Raw genomic sequence first — 18811 nt, forward strand, 5'->3', positions numbered from 1 at the left:
GTATAAGGGTTTTTAATTGTTATGATATCCAGTTTGTCTTTTGTTGATCCTGCCCTTTGTGTCAAATCTAAGAAACCATTTCCTTATTCAGTCATAAAGAATGGTTCCTAAGCTGGATGCTGGTTTCTCACATCTGTAACTCTAGAGGCTGAGATCAAAGGATTGAAGTTCAATGCTAACCCAGGCAGGAAAGTCTGAGACTCTTATTTCCAGTTAATCACAGAAAAAACCAAAAGTGGTGCTGTAGTTCAAGTAGTAAAGTTCTAGCCTTGAGTAAATGGAATTTAGGGACAGTGCCCAGGCCCAGAGTTTGAGTTCCAGGATGAGAAAAAATATTGCCTATTTATTTCTTATTATTCCATTATTTTAGTTCTAACATTTAGAGCTTTGATGGATTTTGAGTTACTTTTTTGTTGTTGTTGTCAGTCATGAGGCTTGAACTCTGGGTTTGGGCAGTGTCTCTGTGCTCTTTAGCTCAAGGCGAGCGCTCTACCGCTTGAGCCACAGTGCCAGTTCTGGCTTTCTAGTGTTTTACTGGAGATAAGAGTCTCACAGACTTTCCTGCCCAGGCTGGCTTTGAACCATGATCCTCAGATCTCAGCCTCTTGAGTAGCTAGGATTACAGGCATGAGCCACTAGCACTGGGCTTGATTACATTTTTAAATGGTTCAAGGTAGGAGAGTTCACCCTTTGTTTTGCTTATCAGAGAGGTTTGAACTCAGAACTCCAGCAATACACTGAAGCAGGTGCAGCTGACCTCAGCGTACAGTATCTTCTCTGCTCTCATCAAGTATAAGCTAGGGATTTTAGAAGTGTCCAAACTGATGGAATTCTTCCATTATTTTAGTTTTAAATTCTCCCACACTTCATCTGCTCACTCATGGCAGTCTGCTGACACTTAGCAATTTTTTTATATCAATTAGTATGATCACATCACCTTCTGTCTGTAGTCTCCTGATGTATTAGATGGTCATACTGGAGCTTGTATTGAAACAAATACAACCACGAGAGCAGACTAGAGATGTATAAACAGATATCACTACTGGGTATAAAATTATTATGTATTTTCAACATTAGAATACACAACAAAATTCACAGTTGAAGTATAAAAAGGAGTTACCTTTGTTCCCTAAGTCATCACATACTAAATGACAAAAGAAAAAGAAATAATGATTTCTAGGAAAATTATACACAACCATAGTGTGATCTGATGGAAACTGTTCTACATGCAAGAATAGTTGAATGAGAAGGGGTTTACTCATTGATTTTTTTCATCATAGAGGTCTTCCGAAGAGAGATGAGCCAGCACTTGGATTTTGGAGACCACTTGTGTAACGATAATAGATCTAGGTTCCTCTGGCAACACCTTTCTTACTTTGTAGCCTGATGGCATCTCACACTTGAGTGTCTTATTATCCTGTTTTCTTCTTTTGAATTCTCATAATTTGTCTTCTAAGACATATTACACTAAATTCTTAAAAACACTTTTAGACTATAGGCCCAAAGTCTAGGAGTCTCTTATTAGAGCTTATTTACCTAGCCCCACATGCCAAATAAAAACATATGGTGAAGGACAAGAAAGGAGATTTATCACATGAGAGCCATGTAAACATTGAAATTAAGAACTTCAACCTTGTTGTGGGGTACAGACATTGGCTTCAAGTTAAGTAGGAAGAATTGGGCCAAGAAAGGTATGCATAGTGAAAACAGTCCCAGGAGTCATAGGTACGGGCCTGAGCTTGTTTGACCAAAATATCTCAGCTTTTGGTTTTGGGGCCCTGGAGGATGGTCTCTAGCTTTTGGCTGTTCTCAAGATGTAAGGAGAAAGCATCGCCTGTCTGCTGATCAGTTTACCTATTTTCACAAAAGATATTCTGTGTAGTTGAGATTATAGGAATAAGGTACTTCATTGTGTTTCTGTATTTTTGTTTTTTGCTGTTATGAATCTTTCTTTCAAGTTTTTCTCCTGTAGCTAACCTGTAAAATGTAGATCTACTCTCATTTTGATTGCAATGCTGGGTATTTGCGATTACAGGTCTGAGTCTTTTGATGTATTCACAGCCTTCATACTGCTGAACCTTGATGCTTCTTGGGAAACAGTTGTGACAGTCTTTTTCCTGGAGAAGCAAAAACCCATTCTGACTATAAGGCTGATATTCAGTGTACATATAAAAACCCTTATAAATTTACCTCCTTGATAGGAAGATTAAATTAAATCAAATCCTATCCATGGCAAATTAGTTAATTGTATAAACGGACATTTTAATACTTTTTCTATCACTTTTTCTTCTGATCTGTAAAATAGAGACAATTATGGTACCTATTATTATAAAAATTAGATAGGAAAATACATGTAAGATATTTAGACAGTATTTGGTATAAACTGAGTGCTAAATTGATGTTAATAGATTATATGAATTTCTCACCATTACCAAGTAAGTGATGACTGTAGAGAAAGATTTCATTCCCATATACAAACCAGCTACAAAAATAGAATTAATCTACTTTCTGAGTCTCCCCATCTTCATCATCATATCTGATGTGCCTATTCTTCCTTCCTTTTCTTCTTTCTATCAGGAATTTCCTTATACTTTCCAAAGCAAACTTATCTCTGTCCTTGGAACTCATGCCTCTTACATAGTCTAGGTTATAGCCTTGCTTGAGTTTTATTTTTTCTCTAGTCATTTATTTTCTTGCTCCTACTTGTTATCATTGCCTGTCTGCCATACCACAAAACTGCATTTGCAAGGTGAAAAAGTTAATTTTTATATATAGAAGCATACTCTCTTCTTCAGTGGCTTTATTATTGAAAATTCAAATTGTGGCCCAAGTGACCATCCATGACTGGGTTTTGCTCCCATATCTCTGACTTTGTCTACTGCATATGCATGTGGCTCTGGCCCCTTGAACAATACAACTACTCATCTCTATCTCTGCTAGCCATTCATGACTCTAGTTCTTTCTGTGAGACTGAGCTCACACACACACACACACACACACACACGCACACACATACACACACATATATTTGCACCTTCAAATTATTCTTTCCTTTCTGTTCTTTTTGTTCTTTCTCCTTTTCTCTTTCCTTCTCTCTTTATTCTCCCTTCTTCCTTCTTCCTTTCTTTTTTTCTTTCTGGCTTTCGTTTTCCTTCTCTCTCTTCCTCCCTCCATCCCCCTTCTTTCTTTCTTTCTTTCTTTCTTTCTTTCTTTCTTTCTTTCTTTCTTTCTTTCTTTCTTTCTTTCTTTCTTTCTTTCGTCCGTCCTTCCTTCCTTCCTTCCTTCCTTCCTTCCTTCCTTCCTTTCTTTCTTTCTTTCTTTCTTTCTTTCTTTCTTTCTTTCTTTCTTTCTTTCTTTCTTTCTTTCTTTCTTTCTTTCTTTCTCCCATCCCCCCTTTTTCTTTCTTTTTAAAATGCTGGTACTAGTGCTTGAAGTCAGTGCTTCAAGCTTTACCTTAGCTTTTGTTGCTCAAGACAGAGTCCCACCTCCACTTCTAAATTTTTGCTAGTTAGTTGGAGATAACCTGACAACCTTTCCGGTCTGTGTTGGCTTTTAACTGAGATATTCAGATCTCAGCCTCCTAAACAGGATTACAGGCATGGGACCACCTCTGCCCAGCTACATTGCTTTTTGTTATGACTATACGATGACATTCTGTAGCTTTTATCTTTTGTACCTTTCCCCAAAGACACCAGTGTGCCACCTTACTTTGAGGTACCTAACATTACTCCTTTCTCTATTCCATTACTTTTCTGGTTGTTTCAGTGCAAACAATTTTAATGAAGTCTGACAAAGTTGAAAACATTTCTTTCTTTCACATATGTGTTTTTCACCACTTTATTTCAAAATTCAAACTAATACAATTACTTTAAAAACTCTACTAATTAACACATCATTACACTTCCAAGTGCATTCTGAACCTAATTTAACTTTAAATTTACCTTTAAGCCATTAAGAAAATAAGATGAATGGAAATACAATCACAGGCCATATGGTGGTTTCTGGTCTCTTCATTTTTAATGCACAATTTTCTTCCAAATGGGCTTGTTTACTTGGTGCAGTGTGAAATTAATCTGTTTCTTGAGCTAACTTTCCAGCTCTTACATCTTATTAAATACTGTAAATATTCTTAAATAATCTTCTATTTGTTTTTGTTTGAGTGTGTGTGTGTATGTGTGTTCCCAGGACTTTAACTCTAGACATTTCTGCCAAGGATAGCTTTGAATTGTGATCCTCAGTTCTCAGCTAGGATTACATGTGTGAGCCATCAGTTTCTAAAACAAAAATTGCTGACTGCCAGTGGCTCACACCTATAATCCTTGATACTCAGTGTTAGGTTTTTAAAAAGAGGTAGCTGAGTAAGAACAGCACTACGCATGTGGTATTCATGTAAGGGGTAGGTTTATTTATCATTCTGGCTGGCACCAGGCCATCTTGGTTCTTCATGTGGTGGGTGGGGAAAGACCTGAGAAAGAGAGCTGAGAGAACTGGGAAAGAGAGAGAGCTAGAAAAGAGAGAGAAAAGAGCTAGAAAAGAGAGAAAAGAGCTAGAAAAGAGAGTGTCTGGGAAAGGTGGGAAAGAGAAAGCTAGGGAAGAGAAGAGAGCTCGGAAAGAGAAGAGAAGGAACGAACTGAAAAAGAGCTAGAAAAGAGCAGAGAGAGGGCATCTGGGCCTGGGCTAGGCTTTATCTAGGTTATGCGTGGAGAAAGGTGTGGCCATATCAAATTCAGATGTGACCTCAGTGGATGCAGATGTGACCTCTTCCAAGTTTCCCAGTTGCCTCGGTAACGCAGGTGGAGACTTTGCTGCAAGGAGGGTGGAGTCTGCTAGCCATCCAGGAGCTGACCTTACATTCCAGCCTTTTAATAATCATGAAATAGGGCATGGATTCTCTCTGACTACTTCCTGCTGACAAGGGGCATTGACAATAGGGGTAAAAGGCTGGAATTTGGTCCACTCCCAGAGAAGGCAGTGAGCAGCAGGTGTCCCTTGGTGGCATGAGTCCTTAGATGAAGTCTGGAGAAGTCTCATGAGCATTGAGGGGCTAGAAAAAAAAAATACTAGAGAGCAAATAAATGACAAGAGGATGGACTTGGGGCTGAAAATGTTGGTAGAAATGTCCCTAGCTACTTCTGACATCTGGCAACTAGGTAGAGAAGTCAGGTGACAAAGGCAAGAATATAAATTCCTGTTCGGTTAATAGGTAGACAGGTATGGACATTGGATGGGCAGGCTTCTTACTTCTACTGACCTCCCAACACTGGTTAATTTTGAAAGGGCAGGCACAAAGTAGCTGATGTGACATCATCTCCTCTTACTCTTCTCCATGTTCCCTTGTTCCCCAGACTGGCTAAGTCTAGGTGCTCATTGCTGGGATGGCTTGTCCCAGTTGGTATTCAAGGAGGATTGAACTCAAGGCCTGGGCACTGTCCCTGAGCACTTAAGCTCAAGGCTAGTGCTCTACCACGTTGAGCACAGTACCACTTCCATTGTTTGGCTGGTTAGAGATGAGAGTCTTGAGCCATGCTTGCAGCCTGGCTCTTTGCAGGTTAGTTGGGAGATGGAGTCTTAGGAATTCTATGGCCCGGGCTGGCTTTGAACTGCAATCTTTGCCACAAAAACCCTTTATTATTTCCAATTAAAACAGCAAGGAGATCAAGTAGAATAAGTAGAGTTTACCTGGTTCTTATTAAGAATTGCCAAAAAATATTCTGAAATGACAAAACTCATTGGAGGTGAGAATATTAGCACAGATATGCCCAATATTTTAGAGTCATGTAGTCAGTAGTAGAATACACAACACAAAACAAAAAAGGCAAAACTCAAAGCCTAAAACTTTGACAACGTTTAGACATCTTTGCTAACAAAGCACATAAGATGGTTGGACCTCAGTTACCAGGGCCTGTGAAAAGAGCAACTTGTTAGCAAGGCACCTTAGAATATATGGATGGAGTAGTAAGCTTGGTGCAAGATGAAGGGTCAGATGGGACCAAACCCTTCCTTTACCCACCATGTGGCCAAGATGGTGAATTCAAGATGGCGAATTTCTGAAAAAATGCAAAGAAACCTTGAACATACATCAAGCCTACATTGGCTAGCCTTTGAGAGGGAACCTAGAGGGGGATCCCTGGGACCCAGCCTGCGTCTCACTCTTCAAGGCACAAGCCAAAAAGTTGTAGAAAAAAGACAGAAAGTTGGAAATGAATGGCAGAAATAGAGGAAAGAGAGCCTGAAATTAAACAGACTTCTGACCATTTACAATTGCAGTAGCAAAAACTGCCTACATTTGAGAATGGCATAAAATTAAGGCCAGCAATGGTATTGATGGGCTGGGTCTGCAGCAGACAGATGGGTTCGCAAAAGGCCATCAGAACTGTGGGTATTCCTCAGAGCAAAAAGGGAAAAACAAACAGAAAAAGAAAAAAGAGGAAAAAAAGAAAGGAATCTCAGCTATTCTGACTTTAAGCCCTTTATCTGAGTCACAGCACCATTTATGTTAGGTTTTTAAAAAGAGGTAGCCAAGTAAAAACAGCACCACACATGTGGTATTCAGGAAAGGGGTAGGTTTATTCATCGTTCCTGCTGGTACCAGGCCATCTTGGTCCTCCACGCAGTGGGGAAAGGCCTGGGAAAGAGAGCTGGGAAAGAGAGAGAAAAGAGCTAGAAAAGAGAGAAAAGAGCTAGAAAAGAGAGTGTCTGGGAAAGGTGGGAAAGAGATAGGTAGGAAAGAGAAGAGAGCTCAGAAAGAGAAGAGAAGGAAAGAGCTGAGAAAGAGCTAGAAAAGAGCAGAGAGAGGGCATCTGGGCCTGGGCGAGGCCTTATCTAGGGTATGGGCAGAGAAAGGTGACATCAGCAAATGGAGATGTGACCTCTTCCAGGTGTCCCAGTTGCCTAGGTAACACAGATACTGGGTGGAGACTTTGCTGCGAGGAGGGTGGAGTCTGCTAGCCTTCCAGGATCGGACCTTACATTCAGGAGGCTAACACCTGAGGATTATGGTTTGAAGCCAAGCCAAGCAGGAATGTCCCTTGAGACTCTTTTCTCCAATTAACTAGCAAATACTCAGAAGTGGAGATATGGATCAAGTGGTAGAGCACACCTTAAGCAAATAAAACTAAGGGAGCACCCAGGTCAAGAGTTTAAGTCCTAATACTGGCATGCATGCATATACACACACACAAATACACACATACACTCAGAATGGTAAGAGCTGTTTTACTTATTTTGTGTTTCTATTTATTTCTCCAATATTATGCATGTGGATTCTAGAAACTTTTCATCAAAGAAAATTAAAAAATGGGTCTTCTATCATTATGTATACTATCTTATCTTACATGTATTCTTGAAAGTTATATATTAGAAATTACATAGAAATTTATAATTAGATGCTATGGTTAAGAAGTTGAGGTTTTAATCCAGACAAATATGGATATATTTCCTATGGCTATCATTTAGCCTGATATTCTGCAATATCTGGTGAAATAATATTATCTTCCATAGTACTTGTTTGCTAAATGCAAATGGGTATCAATCACCTAGTATAAAGCAGAGTTATTGGCAATAAACATTATTTTTGCAATAATACCAGGGAAATATTTAAGTTATAAGGGAAATTTCATTTCATTTTACAAATTATAAGAATAAAGAAAAGAAATACATAAAACACAAATTACAACATTCAATACTTATGTCACGTTAAATCTTTTTGGAAGGAAGACAAAAACAAAAAGTAAAGATTCAGGTATTGTCCCTTTCCATGAATTAGCTGTCTGAATTAGATTGATAGAAATGCTTTAACAAATTTGAACTGCTTTGGGTAACTTGAAATAATGAGAATTATTCTCTCATTCTTAATAGCAACTGTAAGACTCAGATGAAGGTATCTACAGTTTCATATTCCTTCTGAGATTTCCTTTCTCCAGATTCTGGTGATGGCCATCAGTCTTGCTGTTCCTATAGCTTTGCCATACTAACTTTTGTCTCTGTTGTTGTGTGGTGCTCCCCTCTGGATCCTCATCTTTCAGGACATATTTTTTTCATCATAAGAAGATAAGTTATATTGAACTGGTGCAACTTACCTTGATTATGTCTTGCATATTTCCAAATAAGGTCACATTCAGAAGTCTAAGAAGTTAAGGTTTCAATATATCTTTGTAGAGGGCAGAATTTACTCTGTATATTCTATCCTGTAGTATCTCAATGTCCACTTCCTACACAATTGTAAAATGAATTCACCCTAAGCACTTACTCCACAGTCTTAAGTAAACATAGCATGAACTCCAAGTCTGATGTATATAATCAACTTAAAAAAGTAAATCTCTCATTTTCTAAATTAATTTACAATTAGTTTTAAGTGATGCTTGAGGGTATAAGCTATCCATGACAAATGTCTTTTCTACCAGTGTACCTGTGAAAGTACATGACTTATTTGTTTCTAAAACGGACTGGTCAATCTGACTTTAGACATTCTAGTTCTAAAAGGGAGAAATTAAATGGATAAAATAGGTCTAAAATCTAACATGAAGAATTTCCTTGTGTTTCAAGGCCTGAGAGTAATCATCTGTGTTCCATTCTACTGTCTTCTGAGACTACTTGTGAGGCAATCCAATCATGTTAGCTCCAAAAGGCAGCTCTCTAACCTTCCTGTCCCATTAGGGTAGAAGTTCTTGCTTTTAACCTGAGAGGTTCCTGTTGACCTAGGCATCTGCACTCTGGCTTGGCCTCAGAACAATTTTTAAATTACTTGTTCCATTCTCTGGCTCTTTTGGTCTAAGTTTTGAATAGTTCAACTTCTACCAAATTCTCAAAAACGTTTTGAATTGGGTGCAACTCATAGACATCCTCAGACAAAAGAGCAAGTCTTATAAACTTAATCATGTCTCTATTCCCAGCTTTTTATAAGATTTTGGTTGGACCCCAAAATGATAAATCCAATCTCTTTATCAAGTGATCTTTTAAAGACATGAAAAAAGTGTAGTCTTTTGAGGAATCTTCATAGACTACACATAGAGCTCCCCTAAAACTCAGCAATCCCACTTTTGGGCATTTACCCAAACGTTCACAAACAAGGCCATACTAAAGCTACCAGCACAACTATGTTTATTGCAGCATTAATCACCATAGCTAAGATATGGAACCATACACACACACACACACACACACACACACACACACACACACACACACACACACACACACACACAGAGCTATGTACACATGACCATATAAGATGATGCTAAGCAAAATGAACCCAAAGATAGAAACACTAGAGGTTTTATCTTTGTTGCTGTTGTTTTAATGTACTATGTGATTTTTTTGGTTTCTTTTGTATCTTCTATCCCCATGGTATAACACCTGTTTTCACTGTATTTGATTCCAGTGTCCTGCATTTTGTATATACATTTTTCTAATTTGGGGAGGGGAAGGGAAATAACAAAATGCTGAAATAAGGATACAGGTTGGCCCTTTGTAACAATGAAATGTACAAGACACTATGTTGAAAAGAAATTTTACAACTTTTCCAGGGAGGTAGGAATTGGGGAGGTGAGGAGGGAAGGTATTGTAGGTGAAAAACAAAGGAGGATGTAACAATGTTTGATAGGAAATCTACTTATTACCTTACTTATGCAACTGTAACCTCTCTGTACAGTATCTTTACAATAACATATATATATATTAAAAACATGAAAAATGTTGATTCATTCTGAGCATTTTGAACTCCTCAAAACCATCTTTCCTGATGTAAATAGTTCCTTATATATTTTTGTATAAAGACCAAGGATATATAAGACCCTTCCCCCAGTTCTTTGCTTAGAAATCTTAGCTAAATATTTAAGTTCATCACATGCAATCCTATAGTGACTTAAGAATAACTTACTGTCTTTCTCCCAATTTCCAGTAAGGAACTTTTTTATTAGTAACAGAACCAAAAATATATTTAAAGCTCATATTTTATCAAAATGCTATCCACAATCATTTTTATTTTAACCTGAAATATCCCCAAAATATTCATAATTCTAAAGACTTAGTCTTTAGCCTATGGAGCTATTGAAAGGAAGCAGAACTTTGAAGAGATGTTGGAGTTAGAGGAAGTTAGTTGTTATGGGTGAGCCCTTGAAAGGAATGTTGGGACCCCAACACTTTGACTCATTTCTCTCTCCCTTTGTATATCTTGGATGCAACCCCCTCTACCAAGATTCTGTAAAGGCCTAAAACCATTGAAGCCAATCCACAATTGATTGAAACACCTGAAACCCTGAGCCAAAATAAGCCTTTCCTTCTTTTAAATTGTTTCTCTCAGGGATATTGTCACAGTGGCAAAAAGCAGACTGCATAATAATGATCCAATGCATTCTCTATGACAACATGAAGCTCCTCTTTCAGCGTTCCTCTTCTTTTGAGTCTACATGGAATTCCCCACAAAATTTCTACTCACAGTCTCTTCAAGATAATCTTGGTTTTTTTGTGTGTTTGTTTTTTGTTTAAGTGCTTCAGAACTCTTCTATTCTCTACTCATTGTACAATCAATCCTAAAATGACTGCTACATTTGTAGATATTTGCAATAGTAAAACCCACTTTCAGGCTTCTTAATGTATATTTATTTCAAAGGTTGCTATTACAACTTACACAGAACTGGCTGGAGAAAAACAACAGTTGGATCTCAAAATTCTAAGGCCTGAAGCTTGAAATTATGGTGTTGACAATTCCATAATCTTTCTCTCAAAATCCTGTAAAAGTGGAGCACCAGTTCTTCTTTGCTTCTTCTAGTTTCTGGAAGCCTGCAGATGTTCACTGTTTGCAACTGTAGCTTATTCCACTTTCTTTGTTTTCCTATGTGACTTTCTTCATATGGAATTTTTCTCTTGTTAAGTAAACATCAATCATACTGGATTAGAATACATGCCAATGAGCTCATCTCAACTTGACCTCACCCTCTACTTTCAAATAAGGTCAAGTTCATTAACATTAATGGTTGGAATTTCAATGTATTTTTATGGAAATTTCCCTATAAAGATAACATCAACAATGGCAAAAATAACAGGATATCAATTTCATAAATTGTATTCTTGTATTGGCTATGTACTTGGAGCAGAATTTCAAAGAATAGATCTCTCGTCCACATTGCTGAAGGAAATTTCAAAATTATATTCTCCAAATACCATGAAAAGTCCCAGCTGCTACCTTTATGTTCTGATATTCAAGAGTTCCCTGGACCCCTGTAACTGGATGGATAGCAGACACAATTTCTAGAGAGGTCAGGAAGCTATCAGTAATGTGTGCTTGTACCAGCAAGCACCACAGGTTGAGGGCAAGCCATTTCATTCAATTATATCTTCTAGTAATGATAATTTTTTAAGTTATTACAAAAAGATGAGAGAATATAAGAGAAAAAGAGTAATTCATAAATTCTCTTGAAAGTTGATTTATGTTTATTACTATATGTCATATATCATTAAATATAGATTATTAATATATATCATTAATGTTTACTAGTAGAAACGTTGAGTTCAATAAAATATTTGACTGCTGACACAATGGTAAGGTCAAGAATAAAGTTTCTTTCTTAGAGGAACATCTTTATGTAGATTTTTTTTTGTCAGTGGTGGGCCTGAACTCTGGGCCTAGCCACTGTCCCTCAGCTCTTCAGCTCCAGTCTAGTGCTCTGCCACTTAAGCCACAGCACCACTGCAAACTTTTCTGCTTATGTGGTGCTGAGGAATGGAACCCAGGGCCTCATGCATACAAGGTAAGAACTCTACCACGGAGCCACCTTCCCAGCCCCTAGGCAGATTTTTTTAAAGAGTCAAATGATATTGATTACTGTTTAAACAAAAGAAAAAATCACTATGGGTAAATACAAACTGAGAATAGAGGTTATGGTAAAAATTATCTGGTGTTTCCTCAATAACCTTGAACCTTTAAGGTTTAAGTTATTATCTTTTTGTAGCCATCTTGTTTTTTTAATGTTTTTTATTGTGAAAATACTGTACAGAGGGGTTAACATTACATGATCAAGGTAATGAGTACATTTCTTTATGGTGTATACTATACCTTTTCAACTTTCACTTACTTCTAGAGTATAGTATTTGGTATTTCTTGAGAAAAGAAAATTGTGAAATAGTTATGGAGGTTGCTCAGCATCACTGCTTTTAGTGCAGATTGTATTTAAAAATGTAACTTCATGAAACCTGGGAGCTCTTCTGCAATGCTACTCTGTGCTATCTTAAAAACAGTTTAGACTTAAAATTATATTAAAATAATTCAAAATATATCCTAAAGAGGAAAGTATGACTTCATCAATTTGGTTTCTAATGATTTAAATTTTTATATTCAGTACACTTGGTTTCATTTTTTGAGTTATTGAAATTTTATCAAAGTGAAGTGGTCATTTTTCATGTACCTACTTCAACCTCTATAACTTTTTCCCTGGTTTGCTGTTGGCTTTTGCTGATTGACAAATAGCAAGTACATAGCACACAACATATGACTACATATTTTGACTACAAAGAAGTAAAGCCCAGAATATATTAATCTAATACTCGACTTGGAAGCCCTACATAAAATCATTCCTGTATTTTTTCTTTGTTCCTCCCAGTGCTAGTTGGCACATATTTTATCCAAAGGCTAAATATCAGAACTAAAATTTTCTGGCACAGAGACTAATAGATCATATTACTTTTTCATGATTGTCTAGTGTTATTATACAGAATGTTGATGAGTCCAATCCCCTATCTTGTTGAGAATAATAATGAATCATTCTCTCCCAATTCTCTCTCTGAGGATGGCAATCAATTTTAATCAACTAAGTTTTCTAGAACCTCATTACTCATGTTATAGTTATTATGCATTATTTCATAGAACATTCTCAGAAGCACATTTCTATCACTCATTCTGCAAATATTGTAGTGGTTTGAAGCTATGACTTGTATAAAAGTCATCTATTGTAATAATCAATTCAGGAATTTTAGGAAATTTTACCAAATTCATACTGCTGTATGGTCATTATTGTCATAAAATTTTTAGAATTAACTCTATTATCTTAAAACATTTGCTGCTGGGTACCAGTGGCTCATGCTTAGCTACTCAGGAAGTTGAAATCTGAGGATCTTGGTTCAAAGCCAGCCCGGGCAGGAAAGTCTAATGAGACTCTTATCTCCAAATAATCAGCAGAAAACCAGAAGTAATGCAGTGGCTCAAGAGGTAGAGCATTTGCCTTGGGCTGAAGAGGTAATGGACAGTGCCCAGGCCCAGAGTTCAAGCCCTACAACTGACAAAAAACAAGTTTGCTTAGCCATTGGGAGGTAATTGTTCCTCCCAACACCAACCAGCCTTTCTGTTCCATGTCAAAATTTTTTGCTTAATCAATAATATTCTCCTGTGTGTATGTGTGAGTGTATGAGTATACAGGTATGTGTTTTTAAAATTTTGTAGTTAGTTTTAGCTATTGCCTTTAGGATTTAATTTATTTTATTAATTTATTGACATAAAATCAAGATATAAATACATATGACTGCATACATTAATTATAACTATTTTCACACATGTAACATTAATAAATACATATATTGTATATAAATATGTATGTATAATTGCTGAAAGGACTTTGGTATCTTCAGCAAATTGTCGTGCCACCTCTGTCAAAAATCATTTGAAAATAAATATGAAGGTATTGCTGATTTATATCACAACTTTGAATGAAGCCATATGGTTTTGATTAGTGTAGCATCAGAGTCAACTTAATAAGGAATGAGTTACATCTTTCTTTCTTCTTCTCCAAATTATTTTAAGTATTCTAGTCCTTGCATTTTAAGTTCATCTTATCAATGTCTATAGTAACTATCTGCTAGACTATCAACCGAAACTGTACTGAATCTATAGGCATAATTGCAGAAAATATTTCTCTATGGAATAGTTCTGCATTTATTTTGGCCCTTCTATAGCATGACTCAGCAATATTTTGTTGGTTTCAGTGTACAGGCTTGAAATCACATCATCACTTTTATTCCTTGCTATTTTAAAAGTTGAGTTTCTATTATAAATGTATTTATTTCTAACCTTATTTTTTAATGTTCATTGATATTATAAACAAGTAATATTTATCTTTATGGAGACCTTTTAAAATATGATTTTATAATTTTATTATGGTGTTTAGCTTTTGTGATGTATTGGAAAGTATCATTATAAAACATCTTAAATTTTTCTTACAGATTTTTTGTTTTGATTGATGAATTTATTCCTGATCTCCAACAGTTGTGTCATTTGTTATCCTTTTATTTTCAATTACTTATATTCTTGGATCTAAGACTCACCTTTCACTGATGACAGAATTGCATCTTGATTTTTTAAAAATATTTTATTGTAAAGATGCTGTACAGAGGGTTACATTTACATGAGTAAGGTACATTTCTCATTGAACATTGTTACCCACTCCATTGTTGCTCTCCCACTACTACTTTCCCCCACGAAGTTGTAAAGTTCATTTCCACAAAATCATTGCAATCGCAAACATGGTCATCCATTCATTTCAACTTCAAATATGTGACATGAGTAGTTCAAACAGTCCATTATTGCTAAGATGTTTAATATTAGTAACATAATATAAATCAATAAATGTGATCCATATGTAAAAGTTTGTATGATATATAGTACATATAACAACAAACATCAATACCACAAAAATTCCTTTTTTTGTTTTACTTTTTTAAAAATAGAGATTAGGTGATTGCATAAATTTCACGTATCTCATAGTATTGTGGAATAGTGATACTTAGTTAAAGTCACAAACACATTTTAACCTTCACAAGGCAAATGTCATTATCATGGTCTATAAAGTTTGTGAATTGTATGAGTTTTGACAATACAATTATTTCTTCCACATCAGGTGATAGTTACATTTCTTTCCTTTTGCTTAGTGTAAGCTGCTCCTTCTTTCCCTCTCATTCCTCCCTTCACATCGCTGTCTTTAGGTTGCTTAGTTCATTTTCATCTATGTACAGTGCAGCTGATGAGCGCCTCTGTTGTATGTTTTCCCATTTCCCACTGATTCTGTGTCTTCCTCTTAGCTTCCCTCCATTGTTTGAATATATATATATATATATATATATATATATATATATATATATATATATATATATATATATGTATCAGCTCTGGCAGCAAAGTCAGTGAGACTCTTTTTTAAAAAATAAATTTTATTGTCAACATGATGTACAGAGGGGTGATAGTTACAGATGTAAGGTAGTAAGTACATTTCTTGTTGAACTTGTTAACCCCTCTCTCATTTTTCTCCCACTTTCCCTAAACTACTCAGAAAAAGCTGGAAGTAATACTGTGGATCAAGTGGTAGAGCATGAGCCTTGAGCACAGAGAGGCTCAGGGACAGTGCCCAGACCCTGAGTTCAAGCCCCAGGACAGACAATATTGGTAATCATCATCATCATCATCATCATCATCATCATCATCACCACCATCATCATCATCATCTACAGGCCTATCACATGATGTGTAGTTGTGTAAAGTCTGAGGTGCTGAAAACACAGATTTAACAAGCATAGAAAGTGGTGATGACACATATGCAGGTAACTATTGCAGTGGGCAAAGCCTCTGAATGGAAAATCGTTGTGTGTTCAGAACAACCTTGTGATCATAGATGCAAACCATGCTTTTCTATATTCTAAGGTGGGCCACCATTCTATTTGTTCCACAGATGCCCTTTCTGGTCATGCCAGGATCAAGAACATGCTTTGGTACTGCACCATTATGTGCCCTACGCTTGAGTTTCTTTTTGTGTTTATGTGAAATAATGGAAACATCTTGTCTTTTTAATTTAGCTTCCCTTTATGATTGAACTTTTGTGAACAAAACACTTCAAAAAGAGTCAAAGTGCCTGAAAAATCCAGGGTCTCCATTTGTAGATTCGATATTTCTCTCAGTTATGACCTCGTGGGCCTTAGGGCTTTCTCTGAAAGGGCCAAATTTGTCTTTTAAGGTAACAGTGTTTTACTGTAACAAGACAGCAGCTTGAGTGTCCTCAGCTCCAGTATCTCAAGTACAGGATGCTTACAATTGTCAGATTCTCAAGGCTATAAATATGTTTTTTGTTTTGTGTTTTTACTATAATGTACAAGGTTTTGCTTTAATAATCTCCAGTGTTTTTTACAGGGTATCAAAATAGTATCAAAATATTACACCTTCTCATACTGATCTTTTCCCTCATTTCTCTTTTGCCTCTAAAATTTTTTAAATGGTTTTACCTGGAAAGAATATTCTGTAGATATGTCCTGTTTAGGCTGGTAATAATGTCTTTTTTCTCAAATTTTTAACTACCAGGCATTAGTTGTACAAGAGAGTTTCCACGTGGCATTTCTATTCATGCATTTAATGTACCCCAATCAAACTCACCCTCTCCATCTCTCTCCTTCCTACATTTACTCTTTTTAAAAATAATTTTAACAGTTTTTGTTGTATTATTTGTATATACGTTTATAAATTACTTTAACCATATTCATTCTTATTTATGCTGTCTGTTAATGCTCCTTTCCTGCTTGTGCCTGTCTCCCCAAAAAGCTGCTTCTGCTTTCCTGATAATTCATTTTTTAATTTAAATATCATTATAAAGGTGATGTCCAGAAGACTTACAGTCTGGTATTCATTTTTGAATATATGTTGATTTTCAAAGGGGTTTTACCATGATATTTCACAGTAAAATATTATAATTTAGTCAGGTTAAGCTTTTCTATTGTTCTTCCTGATTCCTCCTACACACTTACTGTTGAAGTTTATTAAGATTCCTATGCCACCTACATATACACATCCAATGCACTTCAGTATTATTCATACTTCCTTCTTTTACTTTGCATTTTCTCCCTCCTCTTCAGACCTTCAGAGCTCACAGTTATAACTGTCTGTAACACACACACACACACACACACACACACACACACACACATACATGTGTATGCATACGTATGTGTGTATATGCATGTGTATGTCTATCTTTGAGTTCTAGTTCCACTAATATTGAATTGCTCAAGTAGCATGTGGTTCTAAAATTTCCCTGTTTGATCACAGTATAATCATTTTATAGATATGTTAGATTTTATAGATATTTGTTGATTTTAACCTTTAAGTAGTTGTAAGAGTTTCACTTAAGCATTTCAGCTTCTGAGTAAAATGCATCTTGATTAATTTCACCCCTTCCAAAGTAGAGTTTTAGCTCAAGTGGTAAATTTCCAGTCCTGAGGATAAAAGGTAAGAGAAATTGCCCAGGCCTTGAATTCAAGCAGTATTACTGCTAGAAACAAAATGATATAAAAAATAAAAAGACTTACAAAACGTATATTTTTTATGTGTTGGTACTGGGGCTTGAACTCACACCTGGGTACTATCCTTTAGTGTGTTCACTCAAGTAGTACCACTTGAACCACAGCTCCACTTCTAGCTTGCTAATTGGAGGTAATAATCTTAAGGTCTTTACTGCCCAGGCTGCCTTTGAACTTTGATCCTCAGATCTCAACTTCCTGAATTTTTAGTATTATAGACATGAGCCAGCAGTAACTGGCTCCCAAGTATAATCTTGATAATCTTCCACTATAAGATTCAGAAAATTCTCATAAAACTATGTTTAAATGATTACTCAGCACTTCAGTTTCCACCACCCTATGAAATAAAGGAATAGAGGCAGAGGATCATTTTTTCACTCTAAATTTAGAATCTTGACACCCTATCTATAATGTTTTTTTGTTTCCTACCCAGTGAATTTCTTACTCATACTTTAAAGGCCAACACAAATGTCATTTCCATTTGGAAGTATTACAGTTTGGTTTTCAGCTTTTACTCAGTTGTTTCTTTTCCATACATTACCAGAAAAACTCTGATAGTACTTCACCAAGACTGTAGAGTCTAAAATATTTGAGCAAAATTTTAAAATTTCATTAATTGTGTATGTTACACAATTAATGATAAAAAGTATATTTCTAACTTGGTTTACACACATAAAAAGAAACTATGGATCTCACAGAACTAGAAGGTAGTATAGTGGTTACAGAGCCTCAGAAACATCCTGAGGAGTGAGGATAGAAAATGCCTTGTTAATGAGAATACTGATACAGCACAGATTCTAATGTTCTATAGCACAGAGTAAATTGCATCAGCAATTAATTGGATATTTAAAACTACTGCTAGATATAATTCTGAATGTTTTCAAATCAAACAAATAAATTATAAATGTCCAAGATTATAGAAATGCAAATTATCTGATCTGGTTATTACTCATTATATGTATGTGTGATGAAATACCACCTTCTACCCAATCAATATGAACAACTGTTGTATGTCAACTAGAATTGTTATAAAAATCAAAATAAATATAAATAATCTTATCAATGAAAAAATTACCATAATGCAATAAACTGTGTGAAACCAAAGAGGAGCTGACTGGTTTGTAACTTTTATTGATGATGAAAGGCTAGAATGAGCTTTTTTATTTGGACAGATCCAAAGACATTTACTGGATCCAACTGCTCACTGTCTTTTATCTTCTTTTCCTGGATTAGCTGAAATAGATATCTCCTGGTAATCAGATGGCCCTTTATTACATCTTAAAAAAATGCCTCTCTAAATATGCTGCCCCCAGATTTCAGAGGATTTTTAGCATGGAACTAGGCCATGAGCTTGCAAGGCTACCAGTGAGCTCCACCTTCAGTCCCTATAAGAAGTAGATTTGTACCCAGACTGGTAGTTTTAGAGTAAAACTAAATTACTAATATCACTTTAAAACTAGAGTAGAGGTAGTGAGTAGAGGTTGATCTT

The 18811-nt window shown here is 36.0% G+C and overlaps 1 protein-coding gene across 6 annotated transcripts in view; it reads left to right on the forward strand.

The window, feature by feature from the left end:
• The window catches only part of Sntg1 (syntrophin gamma 1), an 807695-nt gene that overhangs the window by 149357 nt on the left and 639527 nt on the right, over window positions 1-18811 (forward strand). The gene's annotated exons all lie outside the window — the stretch shown is intronic.

This window comes from Dipodomys merriami, unplaced genomic scaffold (assembly GCF_024711535.1).
Source record: "Dipodomys merriami isolate MVZ:Mamm:240054 unplaced genomic scaffold, mDipMer1.0.p SCAF_4, whole genome shotgun sequence".
NCBI lineage: Eukaryota > Metazoa > Chordata > Mammalia > Rodentia > Heteromyidae > Dipodomys > Dipodomys merriami.